This window comes from Equus przewalskii, chromosome 2 (genome assembly GCF_037783145.1).
Source record: "Equus przewalskii isolate Varuska chromosome 2, EquPr2, whole genome shotgun sequence".
Lineage (NCBI taxonomy): Eukaryota > Metazoa > Chordata > Mammalia > Perissodactyla > Equidae > Equus > Equus przewalskii.
The window spans coordinates 75927677-75939849 of record NC_091832.1 but is presented as its reverse complement, the minus strand read 5'-3'; the positions used below and the strand labels follow the sequence as shown (position 1 = coordinate 75939849).

Below are 12173 nucleotides of genomic sequence, written 5' to 3'. Positions count from 1 at the left end.
AATCCAGTAGGATGTATTTCAGATGTAGGAATTTTAGACATCTGTCACTGAAGTAAATATTTAAGTAATTTTTAAGGAAGGAGGTACTCTTCATCTTTTCTCATATCATTTTTTTTTTTTTTTTTTTGAGGAAGATTAGCCCTGAGCTAACTGCTGCCAATTCCTCTCTTTTTGCTGAGGAAGATTAGCCCTGAGATAACATCCGTGCCCATCTTCCTCTACTTTATATGTGGGAAGCCTGCCACAGCATGGCTTGCCAATTGGTGCCATGTCCTCACCCGGGATGTGAACTGGCGAACCCCCAGCCGCCAAAGCAGAACATGAGAACCTAACCACTGCGCCACCAGGCTGGCCCCTCTCATATCATTTAATGTAGGTGCTGTTAAGAATCTCTTTCTCTGGGGCTGGCCTGGTGGTGTAGGCATTCGCATGCTTCTCTTCAGTGGCCTGAGGTTCGCTGGTTCGGATCCCAGGCATGGACCTACGCACCACTTTTCAAGCCATGCTGTGGCAGGTGTCTTGTATATAAAGTGGAGGAGGATGGTCATGGATGTTAGCTCAGGGCCAATCTTCCTCAGCAAAAAGAGGAGGATTGGCAGCAGATGTTAGCTGAGGGCTAATCTTCCTCAAAAAAAAAAAAAAGAAGAATCTTTTTCTCATATGTCAAATAAATTTCAATAAAAATAAAAGAATGTATTTCTCTGTTTCACATAATGTTAGATCTCTGATAATGCATACATCTCTTTGTATTTATAACATACTTTTGCAAAAATTCACATCAGCACCTTCTTCTTACATACGTCATGGTTATCAATTCATCTATTTTCTGCTTACCTGTTACGTGCAACCTATTGCATTCAGTCCAGACAGAAGTCTTTGGATTTTCACACAGCCTAATGAGGTAGACAACATGTAAATTATTTGAATGTAGTAGAATAGGTAACTACACACTGTTAAGTAAATACAGAGAAGAGGCAGATAACTCAACGGAGAGGATATATTAGTTTCCTATGGCTGCTGCAACAAATTAGCACAAACTTAGTGGCTTTAAACAACACAAATTTATTATCTTAGAATTCTGTAGGTTAAATGTCTGACCCAAGAGCAATTGGGCTAAAATCAAGGTGTCGACAGGGCTGCATTCCTTTCTGGCAGCTCTAGAGGGAAATCCATTTCCTTGCCTTTTCCAGCTCCTATCACCTAGCCCCATTCCTTGGTTTGTGTTCCTTTCTCCATCTTCAAAGACAGAAACATCACATCTCTCTGATCCTTCTCCGGCATTACATCTCTGTCTACCCACAGCCAGGAAAGATTCTCTTTTTTTAAGGACTCATGATGATATTGGGCCCACCCAGATAATCCAGTATAATCTCCCGATCTAAGGTCCTCAAACTTAATCACATCTGCAAAGTCACTTTCACCAAGTAAGGTGACATGTTCAAAGGTTCCAGGGACTAGGATGAGGACATATTTTTGGAGGACAGAGGCATTGTTCTAACTACCTCAGACAATGGGGATGAAAGAACAAAGTAGAGTGAAAAAGGCTCTCTGGAAGAGATGAACCTTGTACCAAGTCTTGAAGGAGTGGTAGGAATTAGCCAACTGGAGAAGGGATAAAGGGTATATTTTTTTGATACTTTACTAACATCCATTCATCAACAAATATTTATAATGCTCCCTCCAGGTCCCAGGCACTATGCAATATCACTGTAAGTGCAGGACATATTCAAAGAGTTGCAAGTAGTATATTATAACTGGACTATAGGGGGAAAGTTGCGGTGATAGGAAGACCAAGCTAGAAAGGTAGGCAAGGGCCAGGTCATTAGAGCTTTGAATGCCTGTTAGAAGTTTGCATTTTAATCCTGAAAGTGATGGGGAGCTGCTGAAGTGCCTTAATCAGTAAGTTATGTTATCAAATAACTTTTAAAAAGGTTATTCAACAGTGAAAATCATGGGTAGAATTGTAAAGAAAATAGCATAGTAATAAGATATTGTTAGTGGTGAACGGGAGAAGATTAATTCAAGAGATATTAAGAAAGTAAAACTCACAGAGATGTACGTGCTAGGGATGGACGTGCTAGGGATGGACGTGCTAGGGATGGATGTGCTAGGGGTGGACGTGCTAGGGGCGTATGTGAGATGAGGGAGGAGAGAGGGAGAATTGAAGCCGACTGCCAGAATTGTAGCTTGGTTGAATTCAGGCGGTGTTTCCATCAAGACAGGGAACGTGGGAAGAGGAACAGGTTTGAAATGGATGCGAGTTCTGCTTTGTACACATTCAGTTTGAAGTGAAGTTCTGCTTAGAATATTTGCTAGGTATTTAATTACAAAAAAACTAGATCTCAGGACAGGTACGTGGGCTAAAGTCACATATTTTTGAGTCTTCAACAAATAGGTGGCAACTAAAACCAGGCGGGTGGATCAAAGCAAATAATGAAAAGATATAAAGTGAAAAAAGAAGAGGGGAGGACACTAACATAAAGCGCAGACAGAGGAAAAGGGGTCTATGAAGGACACCAGGAAAGAGATGCCAAAAAGTAAGAAAACAACAACAAAAGGGTTGCTGTGTCAGCCAAAGGAGGACAGAGTGTCAAAAATGCTTGGCCAATCTGACAAAATGAAACAGAAAGGTTAAGTAGGAAAATATTGAAAAGGTCCTTTGAATTTGACACCTAGAGGGGAAAGAAATCATTGTTAAGCTTTGTCACTTGTCTGAGCAATTTCAGTGGAGTGGTAGGGCCTGGTACTACCTTGCACTGACTTAAGGAAGGCGTGAAAGATGAGGCAATCTGGAGAAAGAAGCACTCCTTTAAAAAGATAGGCTGGTATTCAATACCAAATGCAAGATCCATGAAAGAAATAATCGATAAGTTGGACTTCGTTAAAATTAAATTTTTCTGCTCTGCAAAAGACACTGTCAAGAGGATGAAAAGACAAGCTACAGACTGGGAGAAAATGTTTGTAGAGGACACATTTGATAAAGGACTGCTATCCAAAATATACAAAGAACTCTTAATTAACTCCACAATAAGAAAACAAACAACCCAATTTGAAAATAGACCAAAGGTCTTAAGACATTTCATTGAAGAAGATACATAGATGGCAAATAAGCATATGAAAAGATGTTCCACATCGCATGCCATCAGGGAAATTCAAATTAAAAGATCAATGAGATGCCACCACACACCTATCAGATTGGCCACAATCTGAAACATTGAGAACACCAAATGCTGCTGAGGATGTGGAGCAACAGAAGCTGTCATTCATTGTTGGAGGGAATGCAAAACACTACAGCCACTTTGGAAGACAGTTTGGCTGTTTCTTACAAGACTAAACATACTCTTACCCATACAATCCAGTAATCATGCTCCTTGGTATTTACTCAAAGGAATTTAAAACTTATTTCCACACAGAAACCTGCACATGGATGTTTATAGCAGCTTTATCATAATTGCCAAAACTTGGAAGCAACCAAGATGTCCTTCAGTAGGTGAATAGATCAACAAGCTGTGGTCCATCCAGACAATGGAATATCATTCAGCACTAAAAAGAAATGAGCTATAAATCCATGAAAAGACATGAAGGAACCTTAAATGTGTGTTACTAAGTGAAAGAAACCAATCTGAAAAGGCAACATACTTTATGATTCCAACTATGACATTCTGTAAAAGGCAAAACTACGGAGACAAGAAAAAGCTCTTTAGTCATCAGGGGTTGAGGAGAAAGAGGATGCATAAGTAGAGCACAGAGGATTTTTAGAGCAGTGAAACTATTCTGTACGATACTATAATGCTGGATACATATCATTATACATTTGTCAGAACCTACAGAATGTACAAGACCAAGAGTGAACCTTATGTAAACTATGGGCCTTGGATGATGATGATGTGTTAATGTAGGTTCACTGATTGGAAGCAATGTGCCAGTTTGGTGGCGATATTGATAGTAGGGGAGGCTGTGAATCTCTAGGGGCCAGGGGGTTATGGGAAATCTCTATACTTTCCACTCAATTTTGCTGTGAACCTAAAACTACCCTAAAAAATAAAATCTATTTTTTTAAAAAGCTGAGCTGGGAAATGCAGAACAAGAACGGTAACTCAGGACACCTGTATGGAAGATGGAGGAGGACAACAAAGCATTTAAGAGTTTAAGAAAAGGAACCTGAGTCTGCTTTTTTATGTGGAAGCAAAAAAGAATCCACAGAGAGTATAAAGAGAATATTCAAAGAGGGAAGAGAGATCTGAAAAAGCGAGAGGCAGTGGGAGGGCACAAGTCCAGGACACTGGTTGAATTTTAGTCTGAGCAAGAGTTCCAGCTCTTTCCCTGAGAGGGGATGGAAAAGAAGGGTGGATGTGGATGCAGTAATTATAGTTATAATTTTGTAAGTTGAGGAAGTTCCAGAATGAAAGACTGTATTCTCTGTAAAGTAGAGGTAAGTTCATTTATTAAGAGTGGGGATCTTCAGGGAGGTGGAGATTTGAAATACTTTCTGAGAATGGGAAAAGGAAAGTTGACTGTCAAGGAGTGTTGGGGCCCAGCTTAGGTTGACAGTCACAAATTAGTATTTGGCCTTCTGCACAGCGTTCTGGCCACTTGATGCTATCACTGGCCATGCAGCACGCCACGCTTGTTCCTGCCTGAAGCCTTTTGCACTAGCTGTTTCCTCTCCCTACAGCATTCCTCCTTTGATCTTCTCCTGGCTGACTCCATCTTGGAATTCAGGTCTCAGCTGAGAATGTCACTTCCTTAGAGAGACCTTCCATGATCAAAAGACAGCTTCTGAAGTTACTGTCTATCACATCAGCTTGTTTTGCCATTTTCAGGACTTTTATCACTCTCTTGATATTTTCTTATTTGCTTATTTCATTTTTTCTTACGTCTGCCTTCCTTCCACTAGAATGTAAGCTCCCTGAGAGCAGGAACCTTATTAATCTTGTTTACGCTCCACCTCCTGCTGGAACATACTAGGCAATCAATAAATATTTTTATGTTAAATATTGTGTGATTTTACTTTAGTGGCTCAAAGTCAGAGTACAGGAGAGGAAAAGACAGTGACAGTGCAACTGAAATAAGAAGGGGAAAAGTAAAGTTTAGATGGGGCTAAGAGATTGGAGGAAAACAGACAGATAAATGGCCTGGTAGCCCCAATAAATAGGTTTAGTGAGAAAAATGGTAGGAAGATGTTGAAATGTTTTTAAAATATTTTTATAATGGAAAATTCTACACATAAAAAAATAGGAAGAACAGTATAATGAGTTCCTGTGCTCATCAGTAGGTAGAAAAGCTATCAACTCTTCACCAATCTTTTATTCTATATATCCTATACAATTAATCCCTCCTTACAGAATATTTCAAAGTAAATACCTGACATAATATCGTTTCATCTGTAAATATTTCAGTATATCACTAAAATATTAAAATACCAATTTCATTCTTAAATTAAAACTACTTCCTTAATTATTATTTTTTAGAGTTCAGAACATATCTTCCAGTTGACAAGTTCCAGGATAGACTCATGGGTGTAGGAGGCTAAAGAGGATTGGAGATGGGTTTGTGTGGCGTTAACAATTTAGTGAATCTAAGGTTTGTGGCTGCAAAAGTTAACAATGGTATTTTCCAGGATGATGGCACAACTTGTAGGATAGAGAGGAATCCGTTGCCCAGTCAATTGAGAGGAGAGTAAGCCAAGAATCAGGTCATAAGATCCTATAGCTGTGCAGCTCTGAAAGGAATGAAGACTTTATTACTTTTCAATCTATAGTGAGCCCATCCCAACTACAACTGTTTCCGTGGCACTCTAGCATACATGCATATTCTTTTGAATGTATTTCCTTCAATTGAATATGAGGATTTGGGTTCTAATTTATGCTAATTGTAGCTATATAAGTTGCAAGTCACTCTTTTGGGAGATAATTAGCAAAAACAACAAACAAACTTGGACACTGAGCCTGGGCTCAGGCTTGCACGTGCCAGTCTATGTGGAGAAAGGACACTGCAACATCATAGAAAATAAGTGACAATATGACCTCTGGCATGAAGTACAAAAGATGGAGAAACAAAACGACCATGAGTGTCTATTGTCCATAAAGTTGGTGGATCACCATTATGCAGGTTAAATAAAAATTACTCAATGCATTTGAGACCCCAATCTACTCTGTCTCTGGGATTACGATGAACCCAGAAATGCAGGAAAAAGGAAGAAATTCATGTCTTAAAGTCACAAAGGCATCAAACAATTGCAAGGAGGACCTAACTCTAAAATAGTGTCTCTTATCATTCATATTATTTGTAACAAGGCAAAAGAAATTTACAACAATCTCATTGAAATGGGGGATAGACACCCTAAAAAACTTCAAACAAGCAAAGAATCATATTGGAAACCTTAATTGCATAGCACCATGATTGCTGATTTATATGTATAAAACACCATTGTGGCTTTCTTTGTTTGGTAAGGAAGGTTGGCCCTGAACTAACATCTGTTACCAATCTTCCTCCTTCGGCTTGAGGAAGATTGTCCGTGAGTTAACATCTGTGCCAATCCTCCTCTGTTTTGTATGTGGGAGACCGTCACAACATGACTTGATAAGCAGTATGTAGGTCCATGCCCGGGATCCAAACCCATGCACCCAGGGCCACTGAAGCAGAACATGCAAACTTAACCACTATCCCACTGGGCCAGCCCCCATTGTGGCTTTCTTTAATAGTTTTTTTTTATCATTCCATTTTTGTGAACTTAAAAATATCTGGAAGCCTTTTTAAAGTATCCATCTTAATATGACACTCCTACACTTTTGTTTGCTATATCTTTATTCTTCAACTCTTTCCAGAAAGATTTTCAGGAAACTCATCTTCTAGGTTAGGGAGTAACCACCACTGTACTTACTTCAGTAAGTATTTATTTGAGGCCTGGCTTAATTTCTTTGGAGTCTGAGCCTGGGAATGTATACAAATTTGTATGACAAGTGTAGGCTAATTTCACAGCCACATATTTTCATTTGGTGACGGGACGGTTCTAAAGCTATGTAACATTTTGGAAATAGAAAAAGGGAATTTATTTTATCTGTTTCACCTCCATTAAGTGATTCAAAAAATATTACCAATCAGTCATCTGACAGACAGATTCTACCAAATCAGTTTCTACCCAAGAACAAGAAAGCCCCGGTACTAAACACTGCTCAGAATAATGAAGCATTGTTGTTTGTGTCCAAGTGTCCATTGAAGAGCCCAAAGGCCATTTTTTTAACTGTCTTCCTTGATCCGTTTTGTCAAGAGAGGGTTTCAATGGTTCCCATTTGCAGTACTTCCCAACAACCTTAAACATCCTACATTTTACTTCCTGCCAAAAAGAAAAATATGCTCAAGAATGGTTCTGTCTTATATGGTTACAAAATCATTTTCATAATTGCCTAAAAGAGTTTGAAGTGTGCTAGAAAATGCCCCTCATCTAACCATCTCTTTCTGGATAACTGACACTCCACTATCAAATCCTCTAAAAAGCCAGAAGATCCTCCCACTCTTCTTTTCTGCCTTTATTGTCTAGCACCTTCCTGAAATCTTTCAGTAGTTTAATGTTGGAGTAACAGCAATATTATGGCAACTACTTAACAACATTTGCTTCCTTTCTGTAGATGAGCAATAACTTAAATTAGAGTCAATTTTAAAAAAAAGATAAATAAAACACCTAGTGGTATAGAGTTCAAGCAAAATTAGACTTAGTAAGCTTAAAGAGATCACATTCAGAAAGAAGACTTTTAATAAAATCTAAAAGAGTATAGCTCCGGAAAGCTATTCATCAAATTCTGGGGTAGAAGTCGTGCTAGAATTACCCATCCACTGTCCATGTTTTACTGAGGGGAAAACTGAACCCCCAAAAAGTGAGAAAGTTGAGTGAGTTCTGATTAAGGGCAGTCTTAAGTATTCTAATTATTTTCCATATTCCGAAAGTTGCTCACAGCGTGGAATGGACCACTGAATGCACTGTATGTTCACTCTATGAAATCCAGCTGCTGTTTTTAACTCCTACTTGGTGACTAGAGCCATCATCTTGGAGGGTAGCCATAAGAGAGCTTATAGACTCCGTGCCCATTGAGAGAGATGGAAGCCAACCAGTGTGTAGAGCCAAAAGAGACCCCAAAGCATGGGCATTTGGTCACTTGTGGTCCCAGGAGTGAGATCACAAAGGAGCACTTAATATGTAGGATCGTTGACTGACTAATTATTAGATTTAGGGTGTTGGCAGCAATAAATGACCTGCTTGCCCTCTACTGGCCTCAGATATGAGCAAGCCAGTATTTAGGCCATCCTCGTTGGTAGACCAGCTCAAGTACACTGACGTACTCTGTCTTCATGCTTTATTTGCAGTAGGGAAGTGGCAGCTCACTTGGGGTAGATTCAAGCACAGGAATCCTCCAAGCCTGCTGCGTGGAGGAAGTATACCTTGATTGTCACTATCACATGATGAAGCAGTATTTGTAAAACAGTGACAAATGTCAATCCAGTATCCCCAACCATCAGTGCAATGAACAAAATAGATAAATATCTCTGTCCTCATGAGTTTACATTCTAGAAAGATCAGATAAGTAATAAACATAAAAAGCAAATAAGCTATACGTTAAAGAGGATGAGAAGTACCAAGGGCAGGTAGATGGCAATTTTAAATGGAGTGGTCAGGATGGATTCATTGAGAAGGTGACACATGAGTGGAGACTTGAAGAAAGCCAAGAATTTAGCCTGGTGGGTCTCTGGGGGAAAATCGTTCCAGACAAAGAAATAGAGCAAAGGCTTTAAGATAAAATATGCGACACCTCTTGTGTGCCACCTCAAATCTACTAAGGCCCTCTATATCTATCCACTTCTAAGTGATTGGTCCCTCACTGGCTGCCATCAGCTTTACCTACACATACTTCTCAGTTCCTGCCCTAGGACTTCTCTAACCGGAAGCAGCTTGACACTCAAGCATGTACATCTTAGAAGTGTAAGGGATTTATGCCTCTGGGACCACCCTTGACCATTGGGGGATGGATTCAATGGATAAGTCCATCTCCCTTGCCTTCCAGGTATACATTTCCAAGATGCATTTCATAAAGCTCCTTGGAGTAGCCTTGTATTGACTTGCATTGGCTTTCTTTTCTTCCCTGTTTCATTTCCCCTGTTCTTCGCGCATACTCCCTGGAAACACTTCCCAAATAACTACTTGCATGCAAGTGTTTATCTCAGGCTCTGATTTAAAGACAACCTAGGCTAAGGCAGGGAGGAGTATGTCTGGCATGTCCAAGAAAAGGCAGGGAGGACAGAATGCCAGGAGCTGACAGAGTAAGGCAAAGGGTAGTAGGAGAGGAGACCGAGTTTTAACAGAGCAGATCACACAAGGCCTTGCAGTTCATTGGAAAGATTTTCTTTGTGAGTGCAGTGGAAAGACAGCAAAGGATTTTGAGCAGTGGAGTGAGATGATTTGACTTACATTGTAGGAGAACTACTCTGGCTCTGGTGTTGAGAATGGACTGTGAGTAAAGGCAGAAGCAGGGAGCCCACTTAGGAGACTATTGCAAAAATCTAAGAGAATAATAATGATGAAGGGGACCAGGCTGCTAGCAGTGGATGTGGTGAAAATTGGTCAGATAAATAGGGCAAAAGATTTTCCGAATATATTACCTGTAGGTTATGAGAGAAATAGAATAATCGAGGATGATTTGGGGTAGGGGAGCAGGGTGGTTGGAGTCTGAATAACCAGAAGGATGGACCAGACGTTAACTGAGATGGAAAGGGGGAATAGGTTTGAAAATCCAGAGTTCAATTTTTCACCCATGAGTTTGAAATGTCTATGAGACAGGAAAAGGTAACGTTGAATTGGATATATGAGTCTGGAATTTGGAAAGGAGGCCTGGGCTGGCAATGTATATTTTGAGGTAGTCAGCGGAATATAGTGTTTAAACCCATGAGAATGAAATAAAACACCAAAGGAGTTAATGTAAATGTTGATAACAGGAGACTGTTGGGCTAACCCCTGGTGCACACCAACATTAAACTGCCGGGGAGGAGTGGAGGACCCAGCAGAGCAGACTGAGCCTGTGAATTAGTAGTAAAACCAAAAGAGTGAGATGTCTTCAGGCCAAACAAGGTGTATCAAAGAGGCAGAATTGATCAGCTGGACCAAGTAAGGTGGGGACTGAGAAGTGACCACATGGCTTTAGTAATGTAGGGGTTTGACATGACCTTGCCAGGATCCATGTTGGTGGAATGGTGGTGGTAAAAGCCTGATTGAGTGGGTTTAAGAGCTAAAAGGAGCCCAGTACTGCTAGAAAAGGGAGAGAGATTGCGAATAACTAGATATGGTGTTGGGAGTCTATGGAAGTTCTCCTTTAATTGCCTGTTTTCCAGTTAAGAAGAAGTATAGGAATTGCGTTATTGAGTACAAGCAATTCTTTCTAGGGGATTGCTGAAAGGAGAGCAAAGAAATGGGGCGGTAGCTATTGGGGAAGGGGGATTAAGAGAAGAGTTTTGTTTCGTTTTTCATAAGGTGAGAGTGTTAACGGAACCTTTGTGGACTGATGGGAATGATCCATAGAAAAGGAAAATTTAACAAATGAGAGAGTAAAAAGAAAATTGCAAGGGGTGATTGTCCCTAATTAAAAAACAGAGGCTCAGCACAGGAGTACAAATGGAGAATCCCTGCCTGCTTCACCTTCTGTTCCCAATCCTGGCTCCTTCCTGCTCCTCCAGAGCTTGCATACACATATCCATCTACAGCACATACACATTCTCACATGTGGCTACCCCTTGAGAATCCCTTGGGTTGCCTTTGGCTGGTACCTACACATAACAGAGTGTGGTCTGCCCACTTCAGAATGGACACATTCCATTCTGGAATGGGAATGGGAATGGGTTATCACAGTATCTGTAACTGGGCACGTTAGACAAGGTATTCCAGGGTCCTGGATGTGCAGAGCATGGTCTAGAAGATAAAATGAGCTTTTTGGGTGGACATGCCCATTTGGCCCTGCAGACCTTTGACTTCATGGAGAGGGATTGAGCCACAGAAGGATTAAAACAGGGACTCAAGTGTGAAGCCCCAGAACAGGGGCCCCAGATCTAGTAAAAATGAGATGGAGGTTGCAAATGAGTACATATGGTAATGGGAGTCTATAGAAGTTCTCCTTTAACTGCTTCAGTTTCCAAGTTAAGAAGGAAGCAAGGTAATCAGAAGAGTATACAGCTAATGAAGGAGATGCTGGGGTATGAGGATACGGGAGGTGTGAAATAGTTACTTAATACAAAAGTCAGTGTACTAGACAAGAATACTCTATTGATGGGCAGAATTAAGACCTTACTCGAAGTTTATGGTCACAAATTTAAATTGAGATGTCAGAGTGATTATGCAGTTTTTCTCCAGCCATATTCAGCTATGTGGATGCATAAGTAGGGGAAATTTGAGTTTAATTAAGCCGTGGTTTCATGACAACCTAAGAAAGAGGCCAAGGGAAGTCCATGTGTAGGCAACATAATTATTCTGATTGATCTTGGATTTTAAACTAGGAGTAGAGGGGATGGCAAAAATCATGAGGGTGAGGGACACAATAATAGGATCAAATACTTGGAGGTCCAGGTGGGATGAAAGATTATTGGAACTAGGGTGCCTTTCACTTTTATCAGCTTGAATTATCCTGTGAAGAAGAACTTCGGACATTCTGATGAGTGCTAGGCAGGGTGAATGCCAGAGTCTTATCCTTTAGTTATCAATTTTCACAGTAACTGGTGCCCTAGTTACTTCAAATGGTGACAATGAAGGGAGTTTTTTTAGGAGGGGAGGTGGATTTTCTTTTGGAAGAGGCTAGCTCTTTTTGTTAGTGTTATTGTGAATTTATGAGTTTTCTAGTCGTTGTCTTTGAATCAATTGCAGTCATTACTTTTTTTTATGTTCAAATTGTTCCATCTTTGGCAAATGGGAGCCTTTTCATACTGGCTCCTGTGCCTTTTTGACGTGACTCTATTAGTCTTTGAAACATCCTTTCCTTTTGCTATAAGATGCCCCAGAATTATATTAGACATTTCTCATCCCTGAGTTAGAATCAGCCATTCCTCCAAAATCTGATTTCATTTCCTAATAAATCTTATTTATAGACACAATGTAAGTGCTAGGGAAACTAATGGCTGTGAGGTTATCATTGCTTCTAGGT

At 40.2% G+C, this 12173-nt stretch overlaps 1 long non-coding RNA gene across 1 annotated transcript in view; it reads right to left on the bottom strand.

Annotated features, from left to right (window-relative positions):
- Window positions 1-834: 834 nt before the first annotated feature.
- Window positions 835-12173, bottom strand: part of LOC139081778 (uncharacterized) — a 59132-nt gene continuing 47793 nt past the window's right edge. The window contains exon 6 of the long non-coding RNA XR_011537080.1: window positions 835-893. This is a non-coding gene — a long non-coding RNA (uncharacterized lncRNA). The remainder of the gene's footprint in view (window positions 894-12173) is intronic.